Below are 18,582 nucleotides of genomic sequence, written 5' to 3'. Positions count from 1 at the left end.
CGCCCACCACCCAAGGAACCATTTTGATTCCCATTTTTGGAGGAGACAGTAGCCCTGCTGGAAGGAAGGAATCCTGGGAGGGAGGTGACTATCTCCCCTGCCACCCTAAGCCCTGTTATGTCACCTCAGGTGGCACATTTGATTAGGCTGTGATAGAATTGGGGCGGAGGGCACGGGAAGACAGGAAGTGACTCAAGCAAAGGCTCTCCAGCCCCGGAGAGTGAGTCAACCCTGAGGCCCCCTCCAGGCCCCGGAGCCTGAGTTTAGAGGGCTGAGGGAGGCAACAGGGCCATCATTCCCCACAGTGGCCTGCTGGGTCCCCTCCTGGCCCTCCGCCGAGGCAGCAACGGGGTGGCGGAGGGTTCAGTTCGGCACTGATAGTAGGAAAGGCAAAGCAACAATAACAGTTTTCATAATAAAACAGGTAAGACTTCTTCTGAGTGTTTTCTCTGGACTTGGCAGGCTTCTAAGCTCTTTGTATATGTTAACTAATTTAATCCTCGCAGCCTCCCTGTGGGATAGGTACTACTAGTGTTTTACACTTGAGAAAACTGAGGCACAGAGAGGTGGGGCCACTTGCCTGAAGTCACAAAGCTGGTAACTGGCAGAGCCAGGAATGTGAACCCAGGTATGGGTCTTGGTGGGAAGAGGGAGAACAGATCTCCAGTATTGGGCTTTGGCCACTCCTTAAGGGATCCTAAGGAATCTACAGACTCCCTCTCTGGACCCCAGAGGGAGAAGCTACCTTACAAAGCACTCCCAGGCTATATGATCTGGGTCTCAGTTTCCTCAGCTATAAAACAGGGATAACAATAGCCATGTTTTCCCAACAGAAACCAGATCTCATCATTCCTCTCCTTAAAACCCCCTCTGTCTCCCCATCACCTTAGAATGAAATCCAAGCTGGGCCCTCAGGCCCCCCCAGATCCAGTCCCCGCCCTCCTCTCCCACCTCTTCGCCTAGCTCTTCTGCATTGACCACAAAGACCTCCCTGCTGTTCCTGAACACACCAAGGTCTTGACTGCCTCGGGGCCTTTGCACCATCTGTGCTGCACCCAGACCCTCTTCCCTCATCTCCTTCAGGTTGCACTTCAAATGTCACCTCCTCAGAGAGAGTTCCCTGAGCACTCTGAGGCTCCCGCCAACTCTCTCCCCTGGTCTGTTCCCTTCCACGTGTTCATTACACCCTGTTATTCTGGACGTTCACTTGTCTGTCATGTGTATCTCCCCCACTGGGCTGAGAACTCTACCACACTCTTCCAAACAGTCTTTCTCTAGGGACCAAACACAGGAGGGGACACCACTGACCAACTGGCAGGACTGGAAGCAGGCGACCTCAGAGGCCAAGGCCCCTCAGCACCAAGCCTCCTCCCAACCCCAGAGCCTGCCCCAGGCCTTCACCCACCTGCCCACTCCTCCTCCAGCCTCAAGTCACCGCTCTGGCCACTTCTAGCTGAGCCCTGTCCTGTCCCTAAACGTCTGCACACACTGAGTCTGCTGCCTGCAGTCTTCCCACTCTGTGTCCTTCCTCTGTAGCCACCTCTGCAGCATGGACTCCGGAACCAGCCTGCCAGGGTTCGAATCCCAGCTCCCCCAGTGATCAGCTATTCAACTTCTCCACATCTCTGTTCCCTCAGCTGTAAGACAGGACTCCCAACACTGCCTCCCTCCAAGCATGAGACCTGTGCCTGACAAACGCCACCAAAGTGTGAGCTGTGATAACTAGTCCACCAGCCAGATGCTCCAGTGCCCAGCTCCTGGGTGAGGGCTTCATCAGCCCAGAATGTTAACCCACTTCTGTCAGAGGTTATAAATCTAAGAGTGTAGTCACCCGAATCAACATTTCTCCAAAGAAGGTATACAAACAGACAGTGAGCGTGTACAAGGATGCTCAACATCACTAAGCATTAGGAAAATGTAAAGCAGAACCACAGTGAGATACCATGTGACGTCCATTAAGATGGACATTATTAAAAGAAAATAAAACCACCAGAAATAGCAAGTATTATTAAGGCTGTAGAGAAATTAGAACCCTCGTGCACTGTGGGGAATATAAATGGTACAGCTACTGTGAAAAGAGTATGTCAGTTAGGCAAACATTTTTAAACAGAATTACTATAGGCAATTCTACCTCTGGGTATTTACCCAAAATAATTAAAAGCCGGGAAGTGAACAGATATTTGTACACCCATATTCATAGTAGCATTATTCACAGTAGCCAAAAGGTAGAAGCCACCCAAGTGACTGTTAGTGGATTAAACAAAATGTGATATCTACATACAACGGAACATTACTCAGCCGTAAGATGGAAGGAAGTTCTGACGCGTGCTACACCACAGGTGAGCCTGGAAGACATTATCCTAAGTGAAATAAGCAGACACAAAAAGACAAATACTGTGTGATTCCAACTGTATGAATACCCAGAGTAGACAAATCCATCGCGACAGACAGAATGGTGGTTGCCAGGGGCCAGACAGGAGGAGAACGGGGAGTTCGTGTTTCACGAGGATAGAATTTCCATCTGGGAAGATGAAAACGTTCAAGGGACGGGTGGTGGCGACGGTCACACGACAAAGAGGAGGCCCTTAATGCCACTGCACTGTACACTTAAAAATGGTTAAAATGGTCCATTTTATCTGAACACATTTTACAAAAAAAAAAAAAGAGAAAGAGCGAGTACAGAGTCTGGAGCCAGACGTCACAAGGTTTGAATTCCAGCCCTAGGTGACCTTGGGCTCAGTTTCACTTTGGGAGGTAGAAATAATAACTGGGAACTACCTTCTATCATAGTACAGAGGGAGTTGAGTGGGCTCCTACTTATACTGTACTTGCACACAGTGAGTGTTCAAGAGGCGTGAGTGGTTTCCACTCTTTGCTAAGGGGACAGAAGGTCTGGTTTCTGATGTCTAGAATTTCCACGACACCCTGCACCCCCCACCTCTTCCTTCCACCTGCTTCTCTCCTTCTCTTCCGTGGAACCGCAGCCCAGACTTCGGAGGAGACAGGGAGGCCCTCACCTGCCCCGGAGGAGGATCAGGAAGGCTCCAAGCATCAGGGTGGGAGCTGGCCAGGGGGGCAGCCCCAGCTCAGTTTCAGCCCAGCTGTCAGGGTCAGACACCCAGCTAGCTGGGCATCCTCCACTCCAGGGCCACGCCAGGCCCCATGCTATTTCTGGAGTCTCCCAGACGCTCATGCCCTGACCTGCCTGGCGTCCGCCTTGCCCAGGGCGGCCTTGCACAAACCTCAGGAAGGCAGAGGTGAGCAGGCTGTAGGAAGGACATGGGGGCAGTCCCCTAAGGCAGCAATCTTCTATTTGACCCACCTCTCCAACTCAACCCTCTGGGCCTCCGTCTGCCCCTGAGCTGAAAAATCGGGATAAAAGGGCTTGCCGTGGAGACAGTGTGAGAGACACCACACGCAGCACCTTAGGGAAGGGCCTGGCGCACAGGATAGGGAAGGTCGGGTTGGGGCAGACCCACAGCCAAGCCCGCTTCCTGAACTGCCCTCTCTCCAGACCTGAGCTCACCAGCATGACTTCTTATCTTGGACCAGAGATGTGTAGAAACTTGCCCAAAGTCACACAGCAAGTCAGTGACAGATCACAGACAGGGCAGTAGTCTTTTGATTAAACATATGATCTAATATATATAAACATGAGGTAAAGATGATACAGATATACAATTTTTCAACCAAGTGATATAAGCACATGGCTCAATCCAAGAGCTCTAAAGGAAATAAAGCGAAAATAAACTCCCTTCCATTTCTGTTCCCAGCCACCCATTCCCCTCCCAGCAGCCACCACTGTAACTACAGTTGTGTCCTTCCAGGGAGATTTTAGGCAGAGACAAGCAATCAAGAACATATATTCTTTCTTTTTTATTTGTGCACAAAGGGCAACACGCCGGGTATACTGTTTTCATCTTGCTCATTTTAATGACATGTTGTTCTTACTAATATTATGTTGTTAACATATTGATTATGGTATTAACATACTTAATACATGGTTGACAAACATATGTTGTGCCACCTCGGTACAGAAAGAACCCATCAGCCCCTACGGATGCCACTTAGTCCTTGCCCAGTCTCTCCCTGTCACGCTGCAGCATGACTGCACTGAGGTCACTCTGCCTAAGTAGGACAGCTGGAGAGAGGGACGCACTTGTAATTGTGACAGAGAGGGGCGTGGGGGGAGCCTGCACTCCACAGAGGCCATCTGAGTTGGCTTCGGCCAGCGGAACACACCACAAATGGTCACTAAGTGTCAGCTACAGATACTCTGGCTGCAGAGGGTTTTGGCAGCCCTCGAGGTTGCGTTGGAGGCGAGTCCCTCTCTTACCTCATCTAAACCCCACTCCCTTGCATCACATTCCAGTTGGGGAAGATAATAAATTCACTAGAGTGTGAAATATATATATATATAGGACAGCAGTAAGTGCTACTAAAAAAAATAAAAAAATGGACGAGGGCTGGGCATAGGAAGTCAATAAATAGTGGTTGACAGAAAGAATGAAAGACTTGTTTTGTTTTTTTCTGAGTTCCCAGAGCTCCTCTCCCAGGGAGCCACGAGGAGAGTTTGGAGGAGAGAGGATAACGCCCCTTGAAGAAATTCAAGACTCCCAGATTCTGAGCGTCTAGGGTGCTAAGACTGAAGCCCGAGAGACTGGGAGCCAACCCCAGCGGTGCCAAGTCTAACTCTGTGGCTTTGGGCAAGGGGCTTATCTTCTTAGAACCTCAGTTTCCCCACCTGCAGAAGGATACCAACAGTAGCAACGGGAAGGGAGGGGTGTCACCAGGAGGCAGGACAGAGTCCAGATCAGCAGAGTCTAGATCAGGAAAGAGTCCAAGCCCCACCTCCAACTCCAAAATCGCCGGTGGCTCTGGTGACTACTGGTTCCCCTTGAGGGGCTACCTCTAGCCTTTCCCCGAATCTGGGCCAGATTCCCCAGAGTCCAACAGTGACTCCAGGGTCAGAGCACCATCTGGCATCTAGCCCAGACACCGTCAGTCCCGTCCGATCCGCCCCCTTCCCCGCCCCCATAGCGGCCCTCTGACAGGAACAGGACTGTAACTCAGGACCCCGTGGGCAGAAGGACCAAGTCCACCCCCTAACATGCTGGAGAAGACAGCGACAGATGCCCAGAAGAGGCACCCGGAGACGGTGTGGGGAAGGGACAGGAAAGGAGGTGATCTAAGGCAGGTATCCATGGGCCGTGACCCTGCTGCTGAGAGGCTAAAAAGGTCACCACAAGTTGTCCCTCTCGAGGCCAATCTAGAGCTACCTTGGCTCCAGACGGCGTGGGGGAGCAGAAAGGCATGAACTGGATCCTCAGCCCGACCTCTCGGGGTTAAGACACGCTGCTCTGAGCCTCACTGTTCTCATCTGTGAAATGGGGGACCACCGACCTCCGCAGGTCTCAGGCGGGGAGGACACGCAGCACAGGCTCGCGGTGAACGGAGCTCCCCCCCCCCCACCCGTGCTCGCGGCCCCAGGCCACCCGCGCCCTCACCTGGAGCCCACCCTAGGCGAGTCCCGGCTCTGCCAGTTCGGGGGTCGCGGAGAGGCGGACAACAGCTCGGACCCGGGGCGCGAGTGGCCACGCCCCACGCCGCCTCTGCACCCGAGTGGAGGGCGACCCGACTGTCCCAAGGCCCCCGCCGGAACGGAGGTCCGGGTGCGCGGAGGAACGGGAAGTGAGCGTGCCTCCCCCCCCAACCCCCAGAACCACCCCCGTCACGGAAATGGTTTGCCCCGGACATCCTGATTGGTTCCTCGCTTCCGTTCGAAAGCCGCGCTGCCCGGGTTGCCAGGCGACCGTTTAACGTGGGTTCCGCCCCTTCGCCTCTTCGCCCTGGGGCCTCGGTTCTCCCCGCGGCGGCCTGTGCCCCCACGCCGACCTAGTTTAGCTCGGCCTGGACTTTCTCTCCCGGTCCCCAGCCGGACGAGCCACCATGTAGGGTTCCGGCCCCGACTTTGTAGCTAATTCGCTCTATGAGCCGGGGCGAGCCCCTCTTCCTCTCCGTTCCTATGACAGCACAACAAGGAGGGGGTTCCTCTTACAAATGTGCAGACCCAGCAGTCTCCATGTGGACTAAGGAAATGACCACAGATATGAGCAGAGACTAATATAGCCTACCCAGCATTATTTCTCGTAGCAAAATAAGGAAAATAACCTCCATGCTCAGCGAAAAGGGGTTGGTTCAATAAATCCATTCTGTGGAAGAGCTAAGTTGATTGAATCGAGCCTTTCACGTGCCAGGGTGGCTTTACATGTCATAACTCTTGTCAGGGTTCATGGTGTTAGCCCTTTGAGATGGGTACCTTAAATTATCCCCATGTACGGGTCGGGGATATTATGCAGTCATTTAAAATGATATACTTAAAAGATATTTAAAGTATGGGGGTAATGCTAAGGAAGTGTTAGATTTAAATAGATACATAGATGTTTCAGTCCTGGCCGGTTAGCTCAGTGAGTTAAAGCATCTCCCTGAAACACCAAAAATGCAGGTACAATCCCCAGTCTGGGCACATACCAGAAGTGACCAATGAAGGCACAACCAAGCAGAACATTTCTAAAATTAATCAATTTTTTAAAGAACCATGTTTCAAAGCACTATAAACAACATAAATATGTATTTCATACATAATCGTAGTATAATAACAGCATTTATTTTTTCCTTTGTACTTTTGTAAATTTTCCAAATTTCTAAAATTTAAATGTGTCAAAAAAAAATATTTGTAAAGAGGATTAGAATAAGTTGACTTGGCCCTGGCTGGTGGCTCAGTGGTAGAGCATTCACCCGGCATGTGGATGTCCCAGGGTTCAATTCTAGGTCAGGGTACACAGGAAAAGTTGCCATCTGCTTCTCCACCCCTCCCCCTTATCTCTCTCTCTCTCTCTCTCTCTCTCTCTCTCTTCCCTTCCCACAGCCATGGCTCGATTGGTTCAAGCACATCAGCCCCAGGCGCTAAGGATGATTCCATGGAGCCTCCGCCTCAGGCATTAAAAATAGTTGGGTTGAGAGCATGACCCCATACGGATAAAAGATGACCCCAAATGGGGGTCGCCAGGTGAATCCTGGTGGTGGTGCATGTGGGAGTCTGTCTCTCTATCTCCCCTCCTCTCACTTGGAGAAGGAGAAGGAGAGAGAGGGGAGAGGGAGAGGGAGAAGGAGAGGAGGAGGGAGAGGGAGAGGGAGAGGGAGAGGGAGAGGGAGAGGGAGAGGGAGAGGGAGAGGGAGAGGGAGAGGGAGAGGGAGAGGGAGAGGGAGAAGAAAGAGAAGAGAGAGAAGAAGGAGAAGAAGGAGAAGAAGGAGAAGAAAAAGAAGAAGGAAGAATCAGTTGACTCAAAAGGTTCGTGGAGATGAGGAAATTCATAGCTGTGAGTCAGTGTTTGAGTCTAAGGCATTGCTCAACTTAGAACCAGCCTCTGTTTTCTGTTCCAGCGAGTGTATTTCAAATTCTTGGACTGGATTGCCAATGACTGAGCACTTACTATGTACACATCTTGGGGAAGTAGGGGAAGGGACTAATCAATATACCACTAGCTAGCAATGATTCAGCATTCTGGCATGGGCACCTACCAATCAGAACAGACACTGTTGGAAACCGGGCATCTGCCATATTTGTGAGGACCAGCTAAACATCAAACCTGGCACCAACCGTGCCCCCTGCTAGACTGTACCTGAGGCCTTCCACACATTTGACTTTATTACTGAGAAGATATTTATTCTATTCTATTCTAGTCTTCCTGTTTTATAGGTGAGAAAACAAAGGTTTGTCTGGGCCCAGCAGGAATCCTCACGACAATTTTGTTATATCTCCGTATAAATGTGCAAGATGTTTGATGGTAGCAGAGAGGAAAGACCAGGAGGGCCGGAGATCCCAGAAGGCAGAGAAAGCCGAAGGCGGGCAGGTCCAGACACAGTAACTTCCCGGCGCTTACTTAATTTAGGGAGACTTATTTCAGAAAAACGAAACCACAAAATTACAAATATAAAATTAGGTCATAAAGTGATTATTTGGTTAGAAAGATCAAAGAAACCAAGACAAATGACAAGTTCCACAAACAGTACAAAACCACCAGAAAAAATAACATTACATTTAAGAATGACCTCTACAATACCTTTCACAGACAAGTAAGACCACTCATGTGTATCCAGATATTACCTCTGACTGACACTTTCATGTAACCGTGCCACCTGAGTCAGCTCAGTGTGCTCAGCAGGGGTATTCCTGGAAACCATTCCTATACCAGGTCAGCTGGAGATAATTGAGTCACAACAGTGACTGGAAACAACATAAATAAAACCACTGAACCCAAATGAAATGTCAAGGTCCTCTTGGCCAGATCCCCAACATACTGACACTCACTCCAACATCCCCATACACAAGGGGAAGTTAGAGTAGAAGATGGAGGTTTGAACAGAGTGTCCCAGCAGAGCCCAAGCTCTACCTGGATCCGGGCATCCCCGATTTGACTTCCCCGCACAGTGGGACACTCCTGCTTATCAGCAGGGCTGGCAGCTTCTTTGAGACTACTCATGAGGCGGCTATGAGGATTCTACTTATCAGTGCCGACAGTAACTGCCACCAGAGGAAAGACACAAGAACGATACACCAGTTAGTTGCAAGAATCACACAGGCAGTTTATTACTCACAAATCCTTTTGGCGTGCCTGGGTACAGCTTAAGGGGGCCCCGCGGGCACGCTCCTCTTGGCTGTTTTTGGTCAGAGTGGTGTAGAGACAGTCCACATCAATCTTGGAGACAGGGCGACTAATGCAGCAGGGGGCCCTCAGCTTTAGTACCTTTCCTGGCTTATGCCTTCTAACTGGTGTCAATCTACAGGAGTATCACCTCAAGCCACCTTTTGGGGAGTTCCTCACAGGGAGCCCTTTTTATGTTAATCTACTGAAATGTCACATCAAGCCACTTTTAAGGTGTTTCTAGGGAAGCTTCTTGTTTATGTTAACTTACAGAGTGATGACATCAAGCCACTTCTTATCTATATATAACTTCGCGCACACACTAACTGGGCCCTGCCCGAAAGGCGGAGTCTGTTTGTCATATCTGTACAGTACACACTAGATTAATTCCTATCCAGACGGCATAACTTTATTTAATTTCCTTAATTGCTTTTAATATTGTATCTTAATTACTTTTATATATCTTCCTCATTTTTCTATGTTTCTACATATTTAATTACTATAACCTTATATTACTGCAACACCCCTTGATTTGGAAGATTTTACAAAATGACCCCGTGAACACATTGCTCGGGTGCCTCCAGGACTTCAGCTTTTTCCCGTTTTAAGGTCAGGAATGACGACAACGGTGGTGTGGTCAGATTCTTCTCAAAGGTCCACACCTGTATAATCAGGGGCTGGGAGATATTTGAGATGTGGGAGATATTTGAGATGCTTCGGGAAAGGGCCTACTGGCCCTGGCATCCTCAAAGCTCTGCGTGCCCTGGAACTTCAAACAAAACAAGCACAAAAACGCTGAGCCTCCCAGATGGACAGAGGGTCGAAGGAACCTCCCCTGGACTCCACAGCAGGCCCCACAAAGAGAGGTCATTTTGGGCATAGATTCTATAGAACTCTGAACACCTTCACCTGCTAACAGCACACTGGTGGTGCCCCCTGTCTTCAAGGATTTGTTAAGTACCTGGAGCCAAGTCAGGGACACTGGAGGCATCCCGGTCCTTCCCCTCCCTAACCACGTAGGGGGGAGGGGAGGGTGAGCCCATAAAAATAAGGTGGACAAGCTGTCATTGGTGTGCCCAGACCGGAGGGAGAGGCAGGATCCTGACGACCTTACCCTGACCCGGCAATTAAGCAACCACGACATCTTGCCCAGTAGACAGGCCTGGGGCTGTTTCCAGGCCTCCGTCAGCATCTTGACCTTGGCGGTGTTTTCTTCACCCAACCCGAAACCCAGATGGAATCAGCCTCACGTGTCCGTTCCCTGTCTTCTGGGCGCCCCACAGACGCATGCTTCTTGTTGTATTTCATTTAAAGGGTGTTCTCTCTCCGTACGTGCTTGCTTGCATCTGAACTTTCCCGGTAGGACCACCAGAAACTAAGAAAGCTCCCAGTGGGGGTGGGGGGTGGATGGGTGGGGCTACTGGGCTGACTGGGAGACAGGCACAAAAGAAAAGCTTTTCACAAAATACTTTTTATACCTTTTGGATTCTGTGCCTTATAAATTATTTTTTTTTAATTAGTAACACTGTTAAGGCTATTCCATGAGGGAACAAAATGAGGCAGTGAATGAAAAGACAGCTCAGCCCAAACATGTCCCTCCAGACACAGAGCAGGTGAGAAGGTCACCTGGGATGTCCTTTTAGGATGGCGACAGAGTCACAGTTCTCTACCTTTTGAGAAATTTTATGCTGTCCATCAACAGGCTTGTACTCTGACCTAGCAACTGTACTTTCAGAAATTGACCCTAACTATATAATAAAGGAGATTCATAAAGATTTAACAAGCTTTACTATAGCATTGCTATTAATAACAAAACAAAACAAAACAACTACTACCTAATGTCCTGGCTAAAAGGCAATGGGAATGGTACCGGATGGAGTACTATACGGCCATGAAAAATGATGGCTTTGAAGAATATTAAATGACAGGGGAAGATATTTTTTAATGTGTCTTTCCATTCAGTGATTTGTTCCAGAAATGTTTTTGAGACTACCACACAGATACAAGGCCATCTTTCTGAGCTTCAGTTTCCTCACCTGTAAAACGGGATTTAATCGTGCTTACCTCCCAGGCTTGTCAGGGGCACAGCACCCTAACTGACCCTCAGCACCCTATAACTATTGCTTCTGCTGCTCTGCTTATAAGGTTGTCTGATAGTATAAACTCATGAGGCAGCATGTCCCCAGGTAGCACCCCTTTGCCCCAACCCTCCAAGGACTCCCCAACAAGTTCTGAATACCACAGCCTTTGGGAGCGGACCCCCATCAGCTTTATCTCCTACCCACCTTTTCCCTCAGCCCAACTTGCTCCAGCCACTGGCCTTCATGTTGCTTCTCAAAAACATCAACCACCCACAGGCCTCAGGACCTTTGCATATGCTGTTCTTCCCAGGCCACTCTTCCCCAGACATAGCTGCCCCCTCATCTCCTTCAGGTCCCTGCTCAAATGTCAATCCTCCCCAGGAAGCCCTCCGCCTCCCCTCATCATTCACACGTCTCTTCACAGGGCTCCAGCCTCCTGACGCTTGCTGTGTCCCTGTGCTTGTCTTTGTCTGTCTCCTCCAGTGACGGTGATCTCCCAGAACGCAGGGCCCACGCTTCTCTTGTCGACTTTTCCTACATTCGCCATAGTAAAGGCTCTGAGATGTACTGGGTCAGAAACATTTCTTTCTCTTTGCTGACTCCACTAGGCCTCAAATGATGCAACCCTGGAGTCCTGTGCCCTCACAACACATATGCAGCAGCCCCCAGAAAGAGAGAAAACGCTGTCTTCCTCTGTGCGGAGCAAGAGACAGTTCCACGACGTGACCGCCGTCTGTCCCACAAACTGGACCCGGGCCAGCACAGAGACTGCTCTCTGCAACCCGCCCCCTCCCCCCGCCCCCCGCCCCCAGACTGATCATGACTGATGTTCATTCTGACATCAGTTGGCAGTCCTCCCCGGCCTCGTGCTAGGTGCTGCTTCCTGGAACAGGTTGTTGTCCTGATGTGGTCAAGCACATCAAGTCATCTCTATACCTGGGAGCGGTCAGGTGCGAGTCCCCGTGACGGGTTCCCCGCCCTCCTGTATGCAGGAATCCATTTCATCTTGCCGCTCAAGACATGTCCTGTGCGTAAGCTGCCCTTCATAGACTCTGTTCATCAGCAGACCGGAGTAGCCAGCCCCTTCCGTCAGCTGGCCCCTGCCCTCGGCGTAGGGAGGGAGACTTTCAGTCTCGGGGCTTTCCTCTGGGTCTGTGCTTGTGGACGACCCTCACAGCTTCCACACCCTGACTCCCTGCCCCTTTCGGCCACCCCAGCACCATCCAGCTGCTTGGAGCTGCCCCGTCCACACCACCGCCCGCTGCCCCCTCAGTGCCCGCTGCCTGCAGCGCGCTTCCTGCTCTTCCTTCTACTGGCCGCGCCACCATGTCCTGTGGAAGTCACCTCCCCAGAGCCTTTCCTGGCTCCTCCCCAGCTGAGCTGGGGGACCCTTTTCTCTGCCTCCCCTTTCTCCTGGGTTTCTCCCGTCCTATTGAACTGTGCTGCACGTGTCCCTTTATGGGTCCCCTCTCCCCGCACAGGCGACAGTGAGCATGTCAGGCGTAGGACGTGGGACGTCCATCTCCTGTCCCACGGTAGCCGGCCCAGTGCACGCGGCAGGCACTCAACTGACATTGGACAGCGGAACGGAGAAAGAGCCCGAAGATCCCCTCCCACACAGCCGCCATCCTCCCGGCTCTCTCCTCCCAAGGGGCTTTGGGAAGGGGTGACGTGCAGCAGCAGAGTGGCAGCCCTGATGGACATGCATTCAAATGCTGGTTCCACACCCTGCTTCCTGGGTGACCCCGGGAAAGTGGCCCACCTCTCTGGGCTCCAGCGCCTCCACCCGGCTTCCCAGGGGCGTCAGGAGGATGAAGACAAACGGGCGCGGAGTGTTCTGCACAGGGCTTATCGCCTCGTAAGGGATCGACAAACACGATGACTGTCACTGCTGCTATCATAATCACTGTTAGTATATAGCTCAGGGCGAATGTCCCACCTGGTTCCCCTGCAAAGCTCCTGCCTTGAATCCTGGGCTGCCCATCAGCGGAAAGCCGCACCTGTGAATCGGGTCGGCCCGAGCCCCTCTCTGTATATTGTTGGGGGGCCTTGAGGGCAGATACTGTCTTTTTTACCCCAACCTCCTGCCCCTTGCTGCAGGGGCAAGAGTGAAGCCATACCACCCCACACAGAGAGAGACCTGGGGACCACCCCCAGCACCCTACAGAGAGAGACCTGGGACCCCCCCCCCAGCACCCTACAGAGAGAGACCTGGGGACCCCAGCACCCTACAGAGAGAGACCTGGGACCCCCCCCAGCACCCTGCACAGAGAGAGACCTGGGACCCCCCCAGCACTCTGCAGAGAGAGAGACCTAGGACCCTCCCCCAGCACCCTGCACAGAGAGAGACCTGGGACCCCCCCCCCCGCATCCCTGCACAGAGAGAGACCTGGGACCCCCCAGCACCCCTGCACAGAGAAAGACCTGGGGACCCCCAGCACCCTGCACAGAGAGAGACCTGGGCCCCCCCGCCAGCACCCTGCACAGAGAGAGACCTGGGACCCCCCCAGCACCATGCACAGAGAGAGACCTGGGACCCCCCCAGCACCCTGCACAGAGAGAGACCTGGGACCCCCCCAGCACCCTGCACAGAGAGAGACCTGGGACCCCCCCCAGCACCCTGCACAGAGAGAGACCTGGGGACCCCCACACACATTCCCGCTCCAGCCCCTGGGCAGGTCTCTGACCCTGCAGGCTGCAGGAGGCATCCAGAGCTCCCAGCCCTCCCTCTGGATGCTCCCAGGGTGTCCCTCTGAGAAAGGGCTTGGGAAGTCTATAAAGCGGGGTCCTCAGGATGGGGCTGTGCTCCCCAAACTGCTGCTGGGGCTGAGCACTCCCCTGCCTGTGCACTCTCTGAGCCTCTGCTTTCTGTCTGGACAGAAAGTCGGGAGACAGCAGCTACCCCTGCGGACAGAGGGAGGACTTGGGCCCGCCTGTCCCCGCGCGCCTCCCTCCTCCACTTCCTCCTGGCTCGTTTCAGAATGCATGGACCGATCTGACAAATATTGTCTGAGCCCCCGGTTTGTGCCAGTGACTAGGAAGAGAGATGGGCACACGGGGAGCTCCCGTCTGGGGAGGGAGGAAAACAGCAGCCAGGTACGTCACTCGGGAAGTGAGAGATGTGCTAGATCAAGTAGAGTGAAGAAGACACGGCCGGTAGGAAAGGGGCTGCTCTCCACAGCCCGGTCCGGAGCCTGTGCTCTGAGCTGAGACATGGAGGGCAAGAAAGGGGCGCCGCCAGCAAGCCCGAGGCCGGCTGGGAGGGGACGCCGTGGGCAGAGGTCCAGGTGCAAGAATGAGCTCGCTGTATCGGAGCCAAAAGGCCAGTGGCTGCAAGAGAGAGACAGGAAGAGACAGACATTAAATAGCCGAGAGTCTGTAGGCCACAAGGAGGAGTTTAGATTTTAAAGATTAAAAAGCAGCAGTTTGGCCTGATCAGGCAGTGGTGCAGTGGATAGAACATCAGCCTGGGACGCTGAGGACCCAGGTTCAAAACCCCAAGATCACCAGCTTGAGCACAGGGTCGCTGGCTTGAGCCCAAAGGTCGCTGGCTTGAACCCAAAGTCTCTGGCTTGATGCAAGGGGTCACTTGGTCTGCTGGGAGCTATGGATGCCTCCTGCAGCCTGCAAGGTCAGAGACCTGCCCCAGGGGTTGGGGGGGGGTCCCAGGTCTCTCTCTCTGTGCAGGGTGCTGGGGGGGGGGTCCCAGGTCTCTGTGCAGGGTGCTGGGGGGGTCCCAGGTCTCTGTCTGTGCAGGGTGCTGGGGGGGTCCCAGGACTCTCTCTGCGCATGGTGCTAGGAGGGGGTCCCAGGTCTCTCTCTCTGGCCTCCTGGATCAAGGCACATATGAGAAAGCAATCAATGAACAACTAAGGTGCCGCAACACAGAATTGATGCTTCTCATCTCTCTCCCTTCCTGTCTGTCTGTCCCTATCTGTCCCTCTCTCTGTCTCTCTCGCTGGGGGGGGGGGGGGAGGCAGCAGTTCTGGAATCAGCCTCTGAGGGTTCCAGCGCCACCGCCTGCCAGCCACCTGACGTGGGGAAGTCCCTGAAACTCCGGACTTTCGGTTCTCCCATCTCTGCCGGTGCCAGGGAACATCGGAGCGCCGAGACGGTGGCTTCCACACAGTGAGGCGAACCTCAAACCCAGGGTTCCCCGGAGCGGGAGAAAGAAGAGATAACTTCTAAATTAGGTGCACCAAAGACGCCTCTTCGGGCAGTGCCGTCCACTAGAACTTCCTGCGCGCGTGACTTCCTGTGTGCGCGCACGGCCTGTATTCGTCCGCTACAGTGGCTGCGAGCCACGTGTGGCGACTGAGGCCTTGAGATGTCACTAGTGCAGCTGAAGAACTGACTTTTCAGTTTTACCGAATTTTAGTTAACTTAAAGAAAAAGAGCCACCCGAGCCTAACAGCGATGGCCTCTGGTTGACCGTATAGCCCCAGGCTCCAAGTCATTTCCTCTCGGATTCCCTTTCCCGATCTCAGGTCACCCCAAAGACAAGGGCTTCCTCTGGCGTTACTCTTGTTAGTTACCTGCTTCCACCCCACCCCGGACTTGCTCATTTCAACAAAGAGAGGAGGGGGCCTCAGACTCAAGGCTAACCGGGAATTTTTGTTCCTTTTAAAAAAAAAAGGTTGCCTCTGGAGGTAAATTTAAGTACAATAAAATCCACCAGCTTCACAGTGCACACTTCGATGACTTTTGTGTGTGGTCCGTAATCACAACCACAATGAAGAACCAGTTCCCGCGGCCCCGAAAACCTGCCTCATGCCCTTTTACCATCAGTCCCTCCCCTCCCCTCGCTCTGGGCTCCGCTGATCTGTTCTTTTCTCTCGGTAGTTCTGCCTTTTCTAAAATTATCAATATAACCATGTTTGGTTTCTTTCTCTTCAGGCTAGATTAGAATTTAATAACATTGTTTTGTTGCCGTTCCCATTATTTCCCCCCCCCCCCCATGTTTTGCTAATTCTGGCAGATGATAAGGGAGTTCTACTTAGAGACACAATGTGACATTCTTCTTTTACATTAAATCTGTTTAAGGGGCGTACAGTTCACTTACAAACCCCTAAGTCACTTAACAGAACAGGTGGATGGTGGATACGACAACAATTCTGGACGTGGGTCGCAAGTCACTGGAAAAGCCCCTCGATCCCACCCCGTGCCTGTGACGCATGTGGAAACCAAGCCCAGGAAGGGGAGGTGCCTGGCCTGGATCGATCGAGCAGGTGGCAGAAGGAATCCCGTGCTGCCCAGAGCAGATGGCCGAGACTCAGGGGAGAGGCTCGGGTCTCCCTCGGGGCTGGGGGGGGGCTCTCCCCTCCCCTACTCCACAGCCTGCACTGGCTGGGCGGTCCAAGGTCAGAGGCTGGGCCTGACAGATGGGATTTTGCAGAGGAAAAGGGTTTGGGGAGCGAGGGGCCTTTGTCCTCCTAGCATCCCAACCCCAGATGGCAGGGCCAAGCCGGAGGGGGTGGGGAAAGTAGGGCCCCTCCCGAACTGGAAGGTCACAGCCCCGGAGACAGAATCTTTGTGGAAACTTAACAGCCAAGACCCTCCGTCCAAGGGGCTTGGTTGCTGGCCTTTCCAGCTTTCAACTTGACCCCTCCACGCCACATGCACACCAGATGCAAATGAACCTCACGGCCTCTGGGAGCTCAACCTCCTTTTCTCTCTGGCTGGGGCCCCTCCCACAGGTCCAGACACCCATGGGACTGAAGCCCCAGACTCACATCCCAGCCCCACATCCTCAGACCCCTTGCACTAGGACAGGGACATAAAGTGGCCTCGCCTGACCCATCTCTGCCTGGACAGATGCTGCGTCAGACCTTGGGTCACTCCTGCCCTCTCCCCCTTACCCATCCCCCCACCCCCACCCCCAGCTCAGGCAGAACTTTCAAATACACAAATCAGTATTACCAAGCTATCGCAGACGAAACAGTGTGATCCTGACATAAAACACACCTCACCAATGGGACGGAATCAAAAGCCTGGAAATAAACCCACACAGATGTGGTCAACTATGAGTTAACAAGGGAGCCTAAGACACTCCACGGGGAAGAAACAGCCTCTTCAACTAACAGTGTCGGTGCAAGAGGGTACACAGATACCAAATGACAATGTGTCTATCTAAAATTTACATAATGTCATTGACCAATGTCACCTCTGTATATTTAATTAATAAAGTAAATGGTGTTGGGGCCCTGGCTTGGCCGACTGGTCCTGTGGTAGAGCATCGGCCCAGCACGTGGAAGTCCCAGGTTCGATTCCCAGTCAGGGCACATAGGAGAAGCACCCATCTGCTTCTCCACCCCTTCTTCCTCTTACTTCTCTCTCTCTCTCTCTGTCTCTCTCTCTGTCTCACCCCTCCTGCAGCCATGGCTTGATTGGAGTGAGTTGGTCCCAGGTGCTGAGAATGGCTCCAACCATGGCCTCCGATTCAGGCACTAAGAAGAGCTTGGTTGCTCAGCAACGGAACAATGCCCCAGATGGGCAGAACATCGCCCCCTAGTGGGCTTTCCGGGTGGATCCCGGTCGGGCACATGCGAAAGTCTGTCTCTGCCTCTTCTCCTCTCACTGAATAAAAACTAACTAACTAACTAAATAACTAACTAACTAAATAAATAAATAAATAGTGTTGGGAACGCTGGATGACCACATGTAGAAGAATGAAGTCGAACTCCTCGTCTACACTACTCCCACAAACTAACCAGAAGTGGATTAAAGACCTACACAAACCTGACACTATACGACTCCTGGAAGAAAACGAGAACCTTGACCTTAGTCTTGGCATTGATTTTTTTTTTTTAGATACCACACCAAAAGCAAGGGCAACGGCCAACCAAATGAAAGGCCACCCAAGGAATGGGAGAAAATATTTGCAACTCATATAGCTGATAAGGGATTGATATTAAAATAAAAACTTATACAACTCAACAGCAAAACAGCAAACAATCTTTCAACAGAAAGAGACACATACCACTGACCAACAGAAACATGCAGAAATGGAAAGAGGGGTAAGAAATCCCTGATATCTATAATTCACGTTAACATACCTCAGAAAGAAGTAGAAAAAGCAAATATGAAAAATGCTCATGTTAAACCGGGGTGTTGGGTATAGACTTCATAACGTCGGTCTCTATTTTTCTGTGTATCAATATTATTCTAATTCCATCTAAGCCTGTTCATTTAGAGAGAAACATGAAGAAACATTCATTGTGGAGGACCCTGGGAGCGGCCAAAATTGTGACCATGAAATGAGAATGGAGGAAGATGGACAAGGTAGGGAGAGCCAGCCCTGGTCCTGAGAGGCCCCTGGGCCCTGTGTGTCCCTTCCCTGTCTGAGGCCCTCCCCTGGGACACCCCAGTTGTCCTCCTCAGTGCTGGCATCTGGCGCTCAGAGCAGCTGCAAGGCCTGGCCTCTGACCACCCCCGTCCCCGGTACACCTGCTCTCAGGTTGGGGCCAGGCGGGAGACAGCTTACCTGTGTCCGAGCCCTGAGCAGGCAGCCTGGCCACCCTGCTGGTCTGGAGTGCAGAGGGGGCAGAAGGACAGTGACCCTTTACATCAGCCCACACCCGGGCCCGGGCATCAGCCCCCTCGCTGTCCCTGCATTGGACAGGCGTGGAAACCGAGCCCCAGGCAGGCCCTGGGTCCCTTATTTCCACGGCCAATGCTCTTCCTAAGCACCAAGGACATACCCACCCGCAGAAGGAAGAGGTGAAGAGAGGACCCAGGGCACAGAAAGGGTCAGAAGCAGGCCCCTGGCCTCCAGGAGGCAGGGTCATAGGCAGGGG

The 18,582-nt window shown here is 52.5% G+C and overlaps 1 protein-coding gene across 3 annotated transcripts in view; it reads right to left on the bottom strand.

Moving 5' to 3' along the window:
- The window catches only part of FAM110A (family with sequence similarity 110 member A), a 29,434-nt gene that overhangs the window by 5,674 nt on the left and 5,178 nt on the right, over window positions 1–18,582 (bottom strand). For 2 of the 3 annotated variants that reach the window (XM_066384167.1, XM_066384168.1), the window contains exon 1: window positions 5,508–5,695. The exons of the other annotated variant lie outside the window; for it this stretch is intronic. The gene's annotated coding sequence lies outside the window, so the exon portion shown is untranslated. Of the gene's footprint in view, window positions 1–5,507; window positions 5,696–18,582 lie in introns of those variants that run through there. 3 annotated transcript variants of the gene reach the window in all.

Source organism: Saccopteryx leptura, chromosome 5 (genome assembly GCF_036850995.1).
Source record: "Saccopteryx leptura isolate mSacLep1 chromosome 5, mSacLep1_pri_phased_curated, whole genome shotgun sequence".
In the NCBI taxonomy this organism is placed as follows: domain Eukaryota; kingdom Metazoa; phylum Chordata; class Mammalia; order Chiroptera; family Emballonuridae; genus Saccopteryx; species Saccopteryx leptura.
Note: the sequence above shows the minus strand (reverse complement) of the source record. Positions and strands in the feature narration are given on the sequence as shown.